Raw genomic sequence first — 15,907 nt, 5'->3', positions numbered from 1 at the left:
GCACTCCTTGGTAGGTGAACTTGGTCTCGGCTGGATTTCTTGTTGATCTTCTGGGGGAGGGGCCTGTTGTAGTGATTCTCAAGTGTCTTTGCCCCAGGTGGAATTGCACCGCCCTTAGTAGGGGCCGGGGAAAGTAATACGCTCGGGTTTGCTTTCAGGAGCTTTTGTTCCCTGAGCGCTTTCCGTTGAGTTCCAGAGGACAGGAATACAAATGGCGGCCTCCTGGTCTCCAGCCCGGAGGAGCCGAGAGCCCAGGGCCCCACTCCTCAGTGCGCCCTCAGAGAACAGCGCCCAGTTACTCCCGTCTGCCTGACCTCTGGCCGCGCTCCGAGCTCACCGAGCCTGCGACCGGTTCAAGGTTACTTCGAGCTGTGAGCTTACTGTTGGCTCTGTCTCTGTAGCCGGCTTTCCCATTCCAATACCCGCAAGCTCTGCGATACTCAGACACCCCCGATCCTTCTGTGACCCCGGGCGACCTGAGGCCACGCTGACCCTGCGTGGGCTTCGCTCCGGTTTAGCCTCTGGAGTGAGGTCCCTCAGCGGAACAGACTTTTAAAAGTTCTGATTAGGTGCGCCATTGCTCCGCCGCTTGCCGGGAGCCTGCCCCTCCCCCTGGGGTCTATCTTCCCGTGGCTTTGGATTCACTTCTCCGCCGGTCCTACCTTTCAGAAAGTGGTTGTTTTTCTGTTTCCATAATTGCTGTTCTTCTCTTCGATCTGCCGATGGATTTTCAGGTGTTTGCAATCTTTAGATAAGCTATCTAGCTGATCTCCGGCTAGCTGAAGTAGTCTCAGCCTGCTACTTCTCCGCCATCTTGACTCCTCCGCCTTTCTGTTGTTTTTATTTTATTTATTTATGCTCTGATTTTTGTTATTTTCTGTCTTTGGTAATTTGGGCTTAATTTGTTCTTTATATATAAAGTTATGTTGTATATTTGAGATCTTTCTTTTCCCTTGATGTGTGGTTTTATTACTATAAACTTCATCTGAGAACTGCTTTTAGTAGTATCCCATAGGTTTTAGTATATTGTATTTCAATTCTTATTGACCTTCTTCATGTTTAGGATTATTTAAACTTTTAGTGTAATTAGCTTAATTAAATCTTAATTGATTACATTTAGTTTTTATATTGTGAATTTTCCATTTTTCCTTCCACTATTAATTTTTTGTTTCATATCTTTGTGTTTGGAAAGATAATTGGTACAATATTAATCTTCTGAAATTTGATATGTCTTGTTCTGTGACTTTAATCTGATCTATCCTGAAGAATGTTCTGAGTGCCAAGCATTCTGCTGTTGTTTGGTTAAATATTCTGTATATGTCTCTTAGGTCTATTTGGTCTAAAGTATAGTACAAGTTCAGCATTTCCTTATTGATTTTCCATCTGGATGATCTGTCCATTGTTGAAAGTGGTATTAAAGTACCCCACTATTATTGTATTGCCAACTCTTTTTCCTTTTATATTTGTTTGTATTTGTTTAATATATTTATGTGCTCTGATGTTGGGTGTATATGTATTTGTTATGTTATCATTACATAATTATCTTTTTTTAAAATTTTTTTGCTATTGTATTTTCACTTAAAGCTTATGTTGTTCATTGTATGTAGAACTACCTTGCTCGTTTTTGGCTTTCACTTTCATTGAATATATTTTCCTAACTCTTTGCTTTGTGCTTTTATGCATTTTCTAAAACTGAGGTAAGTCTTTTGTAGGTAACATATAGTTGGATCTGGTTTGTTTGTTTGTTTGTTTGTTTAAATCCATCAAGCCACTTTATGTTTTTTGATTGGAGAGTTTGACCCATTTACATTTAGAATAGTTACTGACAAGTAAAGACTGACAAATGCCATGTTATTGATTTTGGCCAGTTTGTAGTTCTCTCTATTTCTTTTCTTCTTTAGATATCTTCCTGTACATTGATAATTATTTGTAGTGTTACGGTTTGATTATCTTCTCTTTGTATTTTATGAATCTCTGATAGCTTTTATGATATCTCTGATAGATTTGTGGTTATCATGATGTTTACATAAAACATCATATAATTGCTAACTTACACTGATAATTTTAAACTCATATAAAAATTTTAACCTTTTACTCCCCTCCTTTTATGTTTTTGATGTCACAATGTATTTCTTTTTATATCGTCTATTAACAAATTATTGTTGCTATACTTATTTTTAATATTTTTGTATTTTAATTTTTTATACTACAATTATGTGGCTAACAGTTCAAAATATTAATAAGTATGACTCCATACTTACTTTACTAATGTGGTATGTATTTCCATATGTTTTTACATTACTAATTAATGTCTTTTCATTTCATCTTGAAGGACTACTTTCAGCATTCCTTCTAAGGAAGGTCTAGTTGTGATGAACTGCCTTGGCTTTACTTTGTCTCAAAGTCTTTGTCTCTCAGACCGGAAGAAAACTTTGTTGAGTAAAGTATTCTTTGGTTGCAGTTTTTTGTCTGTTTGTTTGTTTTCCCCCTTTCAATATTTTGACTGTATCATTCCACTCTTTTCTGGACTGTAAGATTTCTCCTGGAAAAAACACTTGACATCCATATGCAAGTTCTGTTGTATATGACAAGTTATTTATTTTTCTTGTTGTATTTAAAATTCTCTGTCTTTGGGGCGCCTGGGTGGCTCAGTGTGTTAAGCCGCTGCCTTCGGCTCAGGTCATGATCTCAGGGTCCTGGGATCGAGTCCCACATCGGGCTCTCTGCTCAGCAGGGCGCCTGCTTCCTCCTCTCTCTCTCTGCCTGCCTCTCCATCTACTTGTGATCTCTGTCTGTCAAATAAATAAATAAAATCTTTAAAAAAATAAAATAAAATTCTCTGTCTTTAATTTTTGACAGTTTTATAATAATGAGTCTGGGATAAAATCTCTTTAAGTGTTTTTTTGTTTGTTGGTTTTTGGTTTTTTGGTGACATATAAGCTTCATGAACTTGGATATCCAAATCTCTCCCCAGATTTGGGGAGTTCTCAGTCATTATTTAGTCAAGTGACCTTTCTGTCCCCTTCTTTCTCTCTTTCCTTTATTGAATTCTAATAATTCACAAATTTTGTCATTTTATAGAATCCCATAGATCAAGTAGGCTTTTTATTCCTCTTTTTTTTTGTTCATCTGATTTGATAATTTTAATTTATCTGTCTTTAAGCTAAGTATTCTTTTTCCTGATTGATCAAGTCTGATCTTGAAGTTCTCATAAGAAGTTCCAAAACTCTTCAGTTCAGTCATTGCATTTTTTAACTCCAAAACTTGCTTTTTCATATGTTTTGTATTTCTTTGTTGAACTTATATTTTGTTGTTCTTATATTGTCTTTCCATATCTAAATCTTTTCTGCCTTCTCTTGTATCTCTCTGGGCATTTTTATAACAATTATTTTGAATTCTTTGTCACATAATTCCTACACCGTATTTCTTTCAGGTCAGTTGCTGGAGGTTTACTGCATTCATTTGATGGAGTCATTGTTCTCAATTCTTTATGATCCCTGTCACCTTTTATAAGTTTCTGTATATTTCATGAAACAATCAACTCTCCCAGACATTATAGACTGGCTTTGGTAAGAAAAAAACCTTTCACCTACAGGTGGAGGCATGCTGGACTACAAGTCTAGTGGTACCATGTGCCAAGTTCAGGGTTGTATGGTAGCACTGGGTCCAGAAGTGCATACTGTCTCTTTTGGATTGAGCTACCTGTGTCTATAGCATCAACAACTGTGTGGTCCTTATTGAGCACTGTAGGGAATCTACAGTGACTTCAAAGGCTACTGGGATCCTCACCCATACCCCCAGATCTAGTAGCAAGGAGGCCAGAGCTAGTGGTATACACACAGTCAGCTGCATGGACTGGCTACAGATGTTTGTGTATTGGCAAGTGCCAGTTGCTGACACACATGTAGTGGTGGGGTCCAGGGCAAGAAACAAGGTCTAGGCCCAACTTCAGGAACACTAGCCCTGCCTGTCAGCTTGTACTACTGTGACTACTGAGTCTTACCATCAGAATATGTCAGTGATGGCTGGTGTTGGGGTTTGGACTAGAGGATTACAGCTGGAGGAGCTAGCTGTAGATGAGTATAGTAATGTAGGCCAGCAGCAGAAGGTGGTCTGATCTGGGCACATAAATAGCTGTGAAGATCTTGGCTACTGATGTGCTCTCCTGGAAGTTGCACAATCTCTTCCTGGATGTGTGCTCATAGTGGAGGCTGGTGAAGAGTATCAGGCAAGCAGCTGGAGGGGTTAACTTCAAGTGCACATAAAGCAGTAGAGGTCAGCTGCAGAGCTCTAAGCTGATATTTTGGGCTTTCACAGCCACACAGACATAGGCAGGCATCTGGTACAATTTCAGGCCCTGATAAGGGGTGGGGTAAGAAAGGAGAAGAGAAGACTCAGGTGACTGATATCAGTGAACACAAATACCAGTGAAATCTGCAGAGGATCTGCAGTAGTTGTGCTATTGGCTCCTTCTTCAGTGGGGAAATATGTTGACTTTGTATGGATCATTTCACTGTGATCTATAACTGCTCCTGCTGTGTGGCTGCTATTTGTAACTCCTGTTTTTCTTCCTTGTTTTTAACCACCTCTTCACATCTCAGCTTTGCTGTTTCTGGTGAGATGAAATTGAAATGGAACCTTCACACAGTGCCTTGAACTGCTGGGGAAGCTAGTTGCGTACTCCACCATTCCTTACTGGTAAAGGGACTTATTTCTAACTGGAGAGTTCCCCATGGTAACAAGCAATACCAGCTTGGAATTGGGATAGTGCAGGAAAACAAAACAAACAAACAAACAAAAACAGTTGTCTTTCTTTTTTTTTTTTTTTTGAGCAGTTGTTTTCTCTTGCTATTGTTGTTCCACTGTGTTGTTGAAATTTCTGAAGTGAACTTCAAAGATCTCCCAGAGCTGTGTTTGTTTGTAGACAGCTGTTTAATCATTGACTTTTGTGGGGAGCTGGAGGCTGGGATTTCATATACTACCATCTTGGAAATGTCACTCCAATGATAAAATGTATTTTTATTTCTCTTTTAAAAGTTAGATTTGGACCACAGATGTTTTATCTGATTGGTGTTTAGTTTTCAAAGCTTTTGCTTTGGCACTGTGAGTCTGTCCAATATCCATACCACTGACAGTATAGTCTGATTTGTGCTATCGTTTAAAACCATAAAAAGTTCTTAAAACCTTTGCTATGCTGGTTTGGTCTGTACCATGCCTGTGTAGTCCAGGGGTGGCACTGAGAGTTGCATGTACTTTAATAGAATACAGACATAGCTGGACTCCTTTCTCAATATATTCTTGGCTGGGATAACACTGCCAAACCTCTTCAGACTGTGGAGGCTTCTATTTGAGTTTTAATCACTCACACTGTTTGACTGCCTCAAGACTAGGCCTGTCCTTGAAACAGTTGTAAGAAAAAAATTGTCATCCTCAACTCCATGAAGGTTACTTCTCTAAATTTTGACCCCCTTCCACATTTGTCCTGCTTTAGTTTACTTTCATTAGTTCTTAGGTGGCTGTTTTATGTAACTTGTCTTGATATTTTGGTTTAATAAGCAACAAAGATGGGTTGTAGTATGTTTATACCATCACAAATCTGGAAAGTTCCTTGTTGCTATTGAAATTTTCAGCAATATTTCTATAAGTACATTTCTTTCTACTTAGTCTAATGTTTAGAATATAAGGCTTCTTAAATATGTGTTTATGTCATTCATCAGTTTTGAAATATTCTTATACAAAATGCCTTCAATTTTGCTTCCACCTCACTCATTTGTCTTATGAGAATCCAACAACATATATTTTAGAATTTTTCCCTGTATCCTCTGCTGTTGACCATTTCTTCTCGATGCTTTATTACTGCTTTCCTTTTTGTGCTTAATTCTAGATATTTTTTATTTCTTTCTTTAATTGTGTCTAAATATGTATTAAATCAATCCACTGAGTTCTTTCAGTTATTCCATCTTTTATTTCCCAAAATCTATTTAGTCTTTTTCTATAGTTTTTAATTCTGTTCTTATATTTTCAAGCATTGCTCTTTTTACTTATTTGAACAAGTATACTTTAAAGTTACCATTTGATTTATTCATGTTGTTTGTCTCTTTACTTTACTTATGTGATGTGTATTCATTAGTTCATTTCTAAAAATAATTTGAGGCCTCAGATAGTGTTATATTATTATGGAAGAAGATTTACATTTTTATATACCAAATAATATGAGTACACCTCAATCCAAGTTTGGGGCTTGAGATTGCTAAATATGATCTTAAAAATCCCAACTTCCTTTTAGTTCATCTTTATTGCTAGGGAGCATTTCATTGGTATTCCAACACAAACTGAATGATGTTTAAAATCATGGCCCTATATTGGATGACTGTTAAAGTAACTTCTACAAGCTGCTTCTTCAAAATAAAGAAACAGTCCTAGAAAAAAAGGAGGCCCAAATTCTGTGCTTACTTCCCTGGACCTCAATCTCTTCTAAGACTTTAGCCTGGTAGTTATTTTATGTTTTAGTTAGTTATTTACTCTTCAATGTATTTGAATAGTCTTTGAATGTGGTTTCTTTAGTTTTTGTAATTCCCTTAATGAGGGAATTTGTTCACATAACTTAGTGCACCATTGCTGTATTAATCTCCAAGATGATTATCTAAACTTTCAGGTAAGTGTGCATAATAAAAAGTATTGAAGATACATCTGAAAACCAACCCCTTGCTGTTTTATTCAGGAATCAATAATGGTTAATTATTCCCCTCTACCATTAGAACAAAATGTTCCAAATCTTATGTGGACAGCTAAAATATATATTTCCCCATTGCTTTTTTTTTTTTAATTGTGTTTATTTATTTGAGAGAGAGAGAGCAGGAGAGTGGTAAGGGGCACAGGGAGAGGAAGAAGGACAATCAGACTCCCCATAGAATGTGGATCCTGATGGAGCACTCAATCTCAGGAACCTAAGTTCATGACCTGAGCCAAAGTCAGACTTTTAACCAACTGAGCCACCGAGGTACCCCTCTCCATTGCTTTTTTCTTTTTCTTTTTTAAAGATTTTATTTATTTGGGGTGCCTGGGTGGCTCAGTGGGCATCGGGCTCTCCGCTCAGAAGGGAGCCTGCTTCCCCCTCTGTCTCTGCCTGCCCCTCTGCTTACTTGTGATCTCTGTCTGCCAAATTTATTTGACAATTAAATAACCAAAATATTAAAAAGAAAGAAAGAAAGAAAGAAAGAAAGAAAGAAAGAAAGAGAGAAAGAAAGAAAAGGAAAGAAAAGGAAGACAGTTGACATGAAACGTTATGTTAGTTTCAGGTGTACAACATAGAAATTCAACAACTTATACATAACTCCATGTTATAAGTCATTTATTTTACCTGGTAAATTTCATTATGGCAGAAGATCATTGGGTGAAACTACCTCTTGCAAAATCTTTCATGAGAAACTGTGTTCTAACAGGTTTGATAACTGTATGCAGCATGTTATTGATGTATTTTGGCAGCTTCTTGATGCCCTCACCAAAGCCTTCAAGGAAGACAAACCTGAGCTTTGAAGAAATGTCTCTCAGGAAGTGGCTTATCAGTAGAGAGAATGTGACTTCAAGCCATTATGTGGCAGTTCCTGTCAAGAACCCCCAGCTAAACAATGTGACTAACACTGTGGCATAAATCAGATAAGATATGTGAATTCCCACCCAAGCCTATGGTTTCAAATGGCTTAAAGACAACCTCCATTAACTGAAAAAGAAAGAGGTGGAAGAACACAGAATGCATTAAACCAACACCAAAGATTTAAAGGTAGAAACTACATATAGAGGAGCTTTCCTTGCCTGGAGATGAAAATATACTGGATACACAATTATTGAGATAATTGATTTCTGAAACACTTGCAAATCTGGCCTTGGGACTCTATAACTCTAAAATTCACTTCTAGGAAACTGCCCGTGAATGGTAAGAAGTCCTCCAAAAGAGTCTTATGTCCAATTTCCATTCCAACTAAGGTGTGAAGAATAAAAATAACTTCTAGGAGGAAAAAAAGTGGTGTGGCAAATGGACATTTGATGGAACATACTCCACTGCTGAAGCAGCAAGTGTTTGTAATTCCTGAAAACTGTGGTCCTGTGGGGGTGCCTGGGTGGCTCAGTGGGTTAAGCCACTGCCTTTGGCTCAGGTCATGATCTCAGGGTCCTGGGATCGAGTCCTACATCGGGCTCTCTGTTCAGCAGGGGGCCTGCTTCCCTTCCTCTCTCTCTGCCTGCTTCTCTGCCTACTGGTAATCTCTGTCTGTCAAATAAATAAATAAAAAATCTTAAAAAAACAAAACAAACAAACAAACAAAAATTGTGGTCCTGTGGTAACTGGATGGGGGTTTGTGTTATGTTCTTTGCAGAAGAACTGGGACAAAGGTACTCAAGGGTACTCGTGGATATCTGAGTGTTAAAAAAATGTGAAATGGTCACAATATCCACAACAGAACTCTTGATTTCCCTGAACCCCTGGATGTTCTTGCAGCCATAAGCACAGGTTTTTTTTTTTTTTTAATTTAAATTTTTTTAGTATTCCAAGATTAATTCTTTATGCACCATACCCAGTGCTCTATGCAAAATGTGCCTTCTTTAATACCCACCACCAGGCTCATCCATCCCCCCACCTCCCTCCCTTCCCAAACCCTCAGTTTGTTTCTCAGAGTCCACAGTATCTCATGGATCATCTCCCCATCCAACTTCCCCCAATTCACTTTTCCTTTCCTTCTTCTAATGTCCTCCATGTTATTCCTTATATTCCACAAGTAAGTGAAACCATATGATAATTGACTCCCTCTGCTTGACTTATTTCATTCACTATAACCTCCTCCAGTCATGTCTATATTGATACAAAAGTTGGGTATTCTGATGGAGGCATCATATTCCACTGTATATATGAACCATATCTCCTTTATCCATTTGTCTATTGAAGGGCATCTGGCTTATTCCACAGTTTGGCAATTGTGGCCATTGCTGCTATGAACATTGAGATACATATGGCCCTTCTTTTTCACTGTATCTGTATCTTTGGGGTAAATATCTAGTAGTGCAATTGCTGGGTCATAATGTAGCTCTATTTTTAATATCTTAAGGAATCTCCACTATGGTTTGTTTTTTGTTTGTTTGTTTTATGTCATTATCTGTTTCTTTGGGTCTTGAGTTTGAGGAGTTCTTTATAGATCTTGGATACCAGCTATTTGTTTATAGTGTCGTTTGTGATTATCTTCTCCCATTCTGTGGATTGCCTCTTTGTTCTGTTGACTGTTTCTTTTGCTGTACAGAAGCTTTTGATCTTGATGAAGTCCCAAAAGTTCATTTTCACATTTGTTTCCTTTGCCTTTGGAGACCTGTCTTGAAATAAGTTGCTGTGGCTGAAGTTGAAGAGGTTACTGCTTTTATTCTCCTCTAGGATTTTGGCAGATTCCTGCCTCTATCAAACATTTAATGAATAAATAGTACTTATTCTCCTGAAGCTGTTTCAAAAAATAGAAACAGAAGGAAAACTTCCAGACTGTTTCTATGAAACCAGAATTACCCAGATCCCCAAACCAGGCAAAGACCCCATAAAAAAGAGAATTTCAGACCAATGTCCTTGATGAATATGCATGTCAAGACCCTAGCTAATAGGATCCAACAGCACATTAAAAAGATTATCCTCCAGGACCAGGTGAGATTTAGATATCTGAGATGCAAGAGTGGTTTGACATTCTCAAATCAATCAATGTGATAGAACAAATCAATAAAAGAAGAAAGAAGAACTGCAATGTCCTCTCAATTGATGCAGAAAAAAGCAATTGACAAAATGCAGCATCTGTTCCTGATTAAAACTCTTCAAAATTTAGGGAGAGAGGGAACATTTCTTAACTTCATAAAACCTGTGTATGAAAAACCCACAGTAAATATTGTTCTCCATGGAGAAAAGCTGACAGCCTTCCCACTGGAATCAGAAACATGACAAGGATGCCCACTCTCGCTACTATTGCTCAACATAGTACTAGAAGTCCTAGCAAGAGCAATCAGAAAACAAAAAGAAATAAAATGTATTCAAATTGGCAAAGAACAAGTCAAACTCTCTCTTTTCACAGGTGGCATGAAACTTTATATGGAAAACCCAAAAGACTCCACCCCCAAACTATTAGATCTCATACAACAATTCAGTAATATGGCAGGATAAAAAAATCAATGCATAAAAATCAGTTGCTTTCTTATACACTAACAATAAAAATATAGAAAAGGAAATAGAGAATTGATTCCATTTACTATAGTATCAAGAACCATAAGGTACCTTGAAATAAACCTAACCAAAGAGGTAAAGGATCTGTACTCAAGGAACTACAGAACAATCATGAAAGAAATTGAAGAAGGCACAAAAAGATGGAAAAGCATTCCAGAAGCACAGTTTTGCTCTACCTTGTCCTTTCCTTCCTCTGTTTTGCATTCTCCTATGGCTGGAATGTCTGAGCCACCACATGCTTTGTGAATGAATATAAAACCCAGGGGATGTCAGAGATCCACGTGGAAAGAGCTTGGTGTTCAGCCCTACTGATCCATCACACTTGCCTCGGACCATCTCTGCTGCTACTTCAGAGAAAAATAAAGTTATGCCTTGTATAAGCAGCTCAATTTTGAAGTTGATATTTACAAATCAACATATGCTTCCTGCTTTTGGTTTGGTAATGAATAAAATAGTTAAATTTGGGAGCACATAAAATTGCAGCCACTAAATAAATGTTTTTATTTAGCATCCTCTTGTAAGAAATGTGCTATAAGTACAAACTTCTCTTCCACATGAAAGCATTCTGGTTGTCTGGCAGAAAGTTGTTTATATGACTTTTTAGAATGAAGATGGAGATAAAAAGATACCACTTTTTAATATTGAAAATGTCATCAAAAGCCATTTATATGATTTCAAGCAGCTTGTTCAAGTGCTATATCACATAAATAGATTTAGTAGCTCAAAAAGACTCAAACTAGCATTTTTAGAGCTAAGGAAATTTTTAAAGCTCAAGATAATCAGTTTTTGTAAAAAGATTAAAGTGTGATCTAAGCTGCTCAATCATTGAATTTGATTCATTGACACCACTTAATGTTTCCTGTGTTTTACTCTTCTGATAAGGAAATTGAGGATATCTTATAGGAAATATTTAAAAACCACATCCAATTCCTGTAGCAAGTCATAGGAAATGAAATCTATAGCTTAATGTAATCAAATAGGGGGAATAGAGTTAGTTTGCTACTCCATTTCAACCTTGTTGTCTTCTGTTTAGTGTCTGATGAAGCTCTTAAAGTAATTTTTTAAAAAGAATTTTTACTTAATGTTGAGCTTATAGGAATTATGTGTTGTGAGTGTGTGTGTAGGAAGTCACTAACTTATGCAACCCAATTACAGGAGGGATATCCTATTACCAAACCCCTTTAAAGTAAGCCCTGTCCTAAATTGTACATTTAAGTTTTCCTTATTGGGGCACCTGGATGGCTTCATTGGTTAAGCATCCAAGTCTTGATTTCAGCTCAAGTCATGATCTTAGGGTCATGAGATTTACCCTGCATCAGGCTCTGTTCTCTGTGTGGAGGTCTGTTCTCTCCCTTTCTCTGATCCTCCCTCTACTCTCTCAAATAAACAAAATATTTTAAAATGTTTTCATTATATTTTCATAATTTTCTTAAAAAATGCTGATGCCTTATATAATATATTACTTTGCTTCTCAGCCACTTTATATAAATCACAGCATACTGCACAGACAATAACTTCTCTGACTTGATTATATATATATATATATATATATATATATATATATATATATGGTCCTGATATATGTATATGTTATTATATGTCCCTGGATCTATTTCTTTACACTGCTGAATATTATTCCATGTATAAGGTATCACTATTTAATTATGACATGTTGGCCAATATTTGGTTTATTTCCGCTTCTTTATAATTTCAAATGGTGAACTTCTACAGTGCTTAATGCATCCTGGTACATGTATTTAAGGGTTTCTCCAGGAAGTAAAATTGATGGCTCACAGAGAGTGCACATTGTTAACACTAACAGATTATAACAGGTTGGAGGCTGAGAAATTTATACATCCACCAGCAATACATGAGAGTTCCACATATATTTGGCAAAATTTGATATTGCCAGATTCTTCAATTTTGTTTCTAAGCTGGTAGATATTAAAAGGCATCCCATTGTGGTTTAATTTACATTTACTGATGGAGGTTCTGATTATTAGGAAATTGCTTTCTCTCTTGAAGTCCTTCCATTTGTTTTGTTTGTTCTTGTCATTTCTTTTATTGGTGTTTTTTTTTTTTAATTCATAGATATTTATATGGTCATCTGTCAATCCATGGCTCACCATCTCAATTTCTTATTTATGTGATAGAATGTATAAATCTTTATGTTTTATGCTACTTTAGCGCTTATTTAAGAAATTCCCATGCTCCTACTCCAAGATGAAATTTATCTTTCTCTATACAATTTTTGAAATGTTTTTGTATTGCATTCCATATCTAAGTCTTTTAACCATCTATAATTGTGCAGATGGTGTGGCATGGAGGGAGGGTGTGTCATGTGACATGGGATCTAATTAATTTTACTATCAGGACAACAAATGGATCAGCACCTTTTATTAAGAATTCCATCTTGGGGAGAGGAGTCAAGATGGCAGAGAAGTAGCAGGCTGAGACTACTTCAGCTAGCAGGAGATCAGCTAGATAGCTTATCTAAAGATTGCAAACACCTACAAATCCATTGGCAGATCGAAGAGAAGAAGAACAGCAATTCTGGAAACAGAAAAACAACAACTCTCTGAAAGGTAGGACCGGCAGAGAAGTAAATCCAAAGCGATGGGAAGATAGACCCCGGGGGGAGGGGCCAGCTCCCGGCAAGCGGCAGAGCAAAGGAGCACAAAATCAGAACTTTTAAAAGTCTGTTCCGCTGAGGGACATCGCTCCAGAGGCTAAACTGGGGTGAGGCCATGCAGGGTCAGCGTGCCTCAGGTCCCACAGGGTCACAGAAGGATCTGGGGTGTCTGAGTGTCAGAGAGCTTGTGGGTATTGGAACGGGAAAGCCAGCTACAGAGACAGAGCCAACAGTAAGATCACATCTTGGGTTGACCTTGAACTGGTCCCAGGCTCGGTGAGCTCGGAGCACGGCGGGAAGTCAGGCAGACAGAGTAACTGGGCGCTGTTCTCTGAAGGCACACGGAGGAGTGGGGCCCTGGGCTCTCGGCTCCTCCGGGCTGGAGACCAGGAGGCCGCCATTTGTATTCCTGCCCTCTGGAAATCTACAGAAAGCGCTCAGGGAACAAAAGCTCCTGAAAGCAAACCCGAGCGTATTACTCATACCCCTGGTAAGGGCAGTGCAATTCCACCTGGGGCAAAGACAGTTGAGAATCACTACACCAGGCCCCTCCCCCAGAAGATCAACAAGAAATCCAGCAGAGACCAAGTTCACCTACCAAGGAGTGCGGATTCAATACCAAGGAGAGCAGCAGAATTCCAGAGAAGGAAAAAGCAAAGCACGGAACTCATGGCTTTTTACCTGTGATTTTTTTAGTCTGGCAGTTAATTTAATTTTTTTCTTTTTCATTTTTTTTTCTCTTCTTCAGCTAAATTTTTTTTAACGTTTACCCTTTTCTTTTTTAACGTTTTTTAACTAGTTTTTCTAATATATATATTTTTCTTTTTTATATTTTTCTTTATTCATTTTCTTTTTTTAAATTCTTTTCTTTTCTTTTTTTTACTTTATTTCTTTTTGAACCTCTTTTTATCCCCTTTCTCCCCCCCTCACAATTTTGGATCTCCTCTGATTTGGTTAAAGCATATTTTCCTGGGGTTGTTGATACCCTTTTAGTACTTTACTTGCTCCTTCATATACTCTTATCTGGACAAAATGACAAGAAGAAAAAATTCACCACAAAAAAAAAAAGAACAAGAGGCAGTACCAAAGGCTAGAGACCTAATCAATACACACATTGGTAATATGTCAGATCTAGAGATCAGAATGACAATTCTCAAGGTTCTGGCCGGGCACAAAAAAGGCATAGAAGATATTAGAGAAACCCTCTCAGGAGATATAAAAGCCCTTTCTGGAGAAATAAAAGAACTAAAATCTAACCAAGTTGAAATCAAAAAAGCTATTAATGAAGTGCAATAAAAAATGGAGGCTATCACTTCTACGATAAATGAGGCAGAAGAAAGACTTAGTGATATAGAAGACCAAATGACAGAGAATAAAGAAGCTGAGCAAAAGAGGGACAAACAGCTACTGGACCATGAGGGGAGAATTCGAGAGATAAGTGACACCATAAGATGAAACAACATTAGAATAATTGGGATTCCAGAAGAAGAAGAAAGAGAGAGGGGAGCAGAAGGTATACTTGAGAGAGTTATTGGGGAGAATTTCCCCAATATGGCAAAGGGAATAAGCATCAAAATTCAGGAGGTTCAGAGAACGCCCCTCAAAATCAATAAGAATAGGCCCACACCCCGTCACCTAATAGTAAAATTTACAAGTCTTAGTGACAAAGAGAAAATCCTGAAAGCAGCCTGTGAAATGAAGTCTGTAACATACAATGGTAAAAATATAAGAGTGGCAGCTGACTTATCCACAGAGACCTGACAGGCCAGAAAGAGCTGGCATGATATTTTCAGAGCACTAAACGAGAAAAACATGCAGCCAAGAATACTATATCCAGCTAGGCTATCATTGAAAATAGAAGGAGAGATTAAAAGCTTCCAGGAAAAACAAAAACTGAAAGAATTTGCAAACACCAAACCACTTCTACAGGAAATATTGAAACGGGTCCTCTAAGCAAACAGAGAGACTACAAGTGGTAGATCAGTATGGAACAGAAACAATATACAGTAACCATCACCTTACAGGCAATACAATGGCACTGAATTCATATCTCTCAATAGTTACCCTGAATGTTAATGGGCTAAATGCCCCAATCAAAAGACACAGGGTATCAGAATGTATATAAAAAAAAAAAAAAAACCCATCTATATGTTGCCTGCAAGAAACTCATTTTAAGCCGAAAGATACCTCCAGATTTAAAGTGAGGGGGTGGAAAAGAATTTACCATGCTAATGGACATCAGAAGAAAGCAGGAGTGGCAATCATTATAACAGATCAATTAGATTTTAAGCCAAAGAATATAATAAGAGATGAGGAAGGACACTATACCTTACTCAAATGGTCTGTCCAACAAGAAGATTTAACAATTTTAAATATCTATGCCCCCAACGTGGGAGCAGCCAACTATATAAACCAATTAATAACAAAATCAAAGAAACACTCAACAATAATACAATAACAGTAGGGGACTTTAACACTCCCCTCACTGAAATGGACAGATCATCCAAGCAAAAGATCAGCAAGGAAATAAAGGCCTTAAATGGCACACTGGACCAGATGGACACCACAGATATATTCAGAACATTTCATCCCAAAGCAACAGAATACACATTCTTCTCTAGTGCACATGGAACATTCTCCAGAATAGATCACATCTTGGTCCTAAATCAGGACTCAACCAGTATCAAAAGATTGGGATCATTCCCTGCATATTTTCAGACCACAATGCTCTGAAGCTAGAACTCAACCACAAAAGGAAGTTTGGAAAGAACACAAATACATGGACACTAAACAGCATCCTTCTAAAGAATGAATGGGTAAACCAGGAAATTTAAGAAGAATTGAAAAAATCATGGAAACAAATGATAATGAAAATACAACGGTTCAAAATCTGTGGGACACAACAAAGGCAGTCCTGAGAGGAAAATATATAGCAGTGCAAGCCTTTCTCAAGTAATAATAAAGGTCTCAGGTATACAACCTAACCCCACACCTAAAGGAATGCAGAAAGAACAAGAAAGAAACCCTAAGCCCAG

The sequence above is a fragment of the Mustela lutreola genome, chromosome 3, assembly GCF_030435805.1.
Source record: "Mustela lutreola isolate mMusLut2 chromosome 3, mMusLut2.pri, whole genome shotgun sequence".
NCBI lineage: Eukaryota > Metazoa > Chordata > Mammalia > Carnivora > Mustelidae > Mustela > Mustela lutreola.
This window is presented reverse-complemented; position numbering follows the sequence as displayed.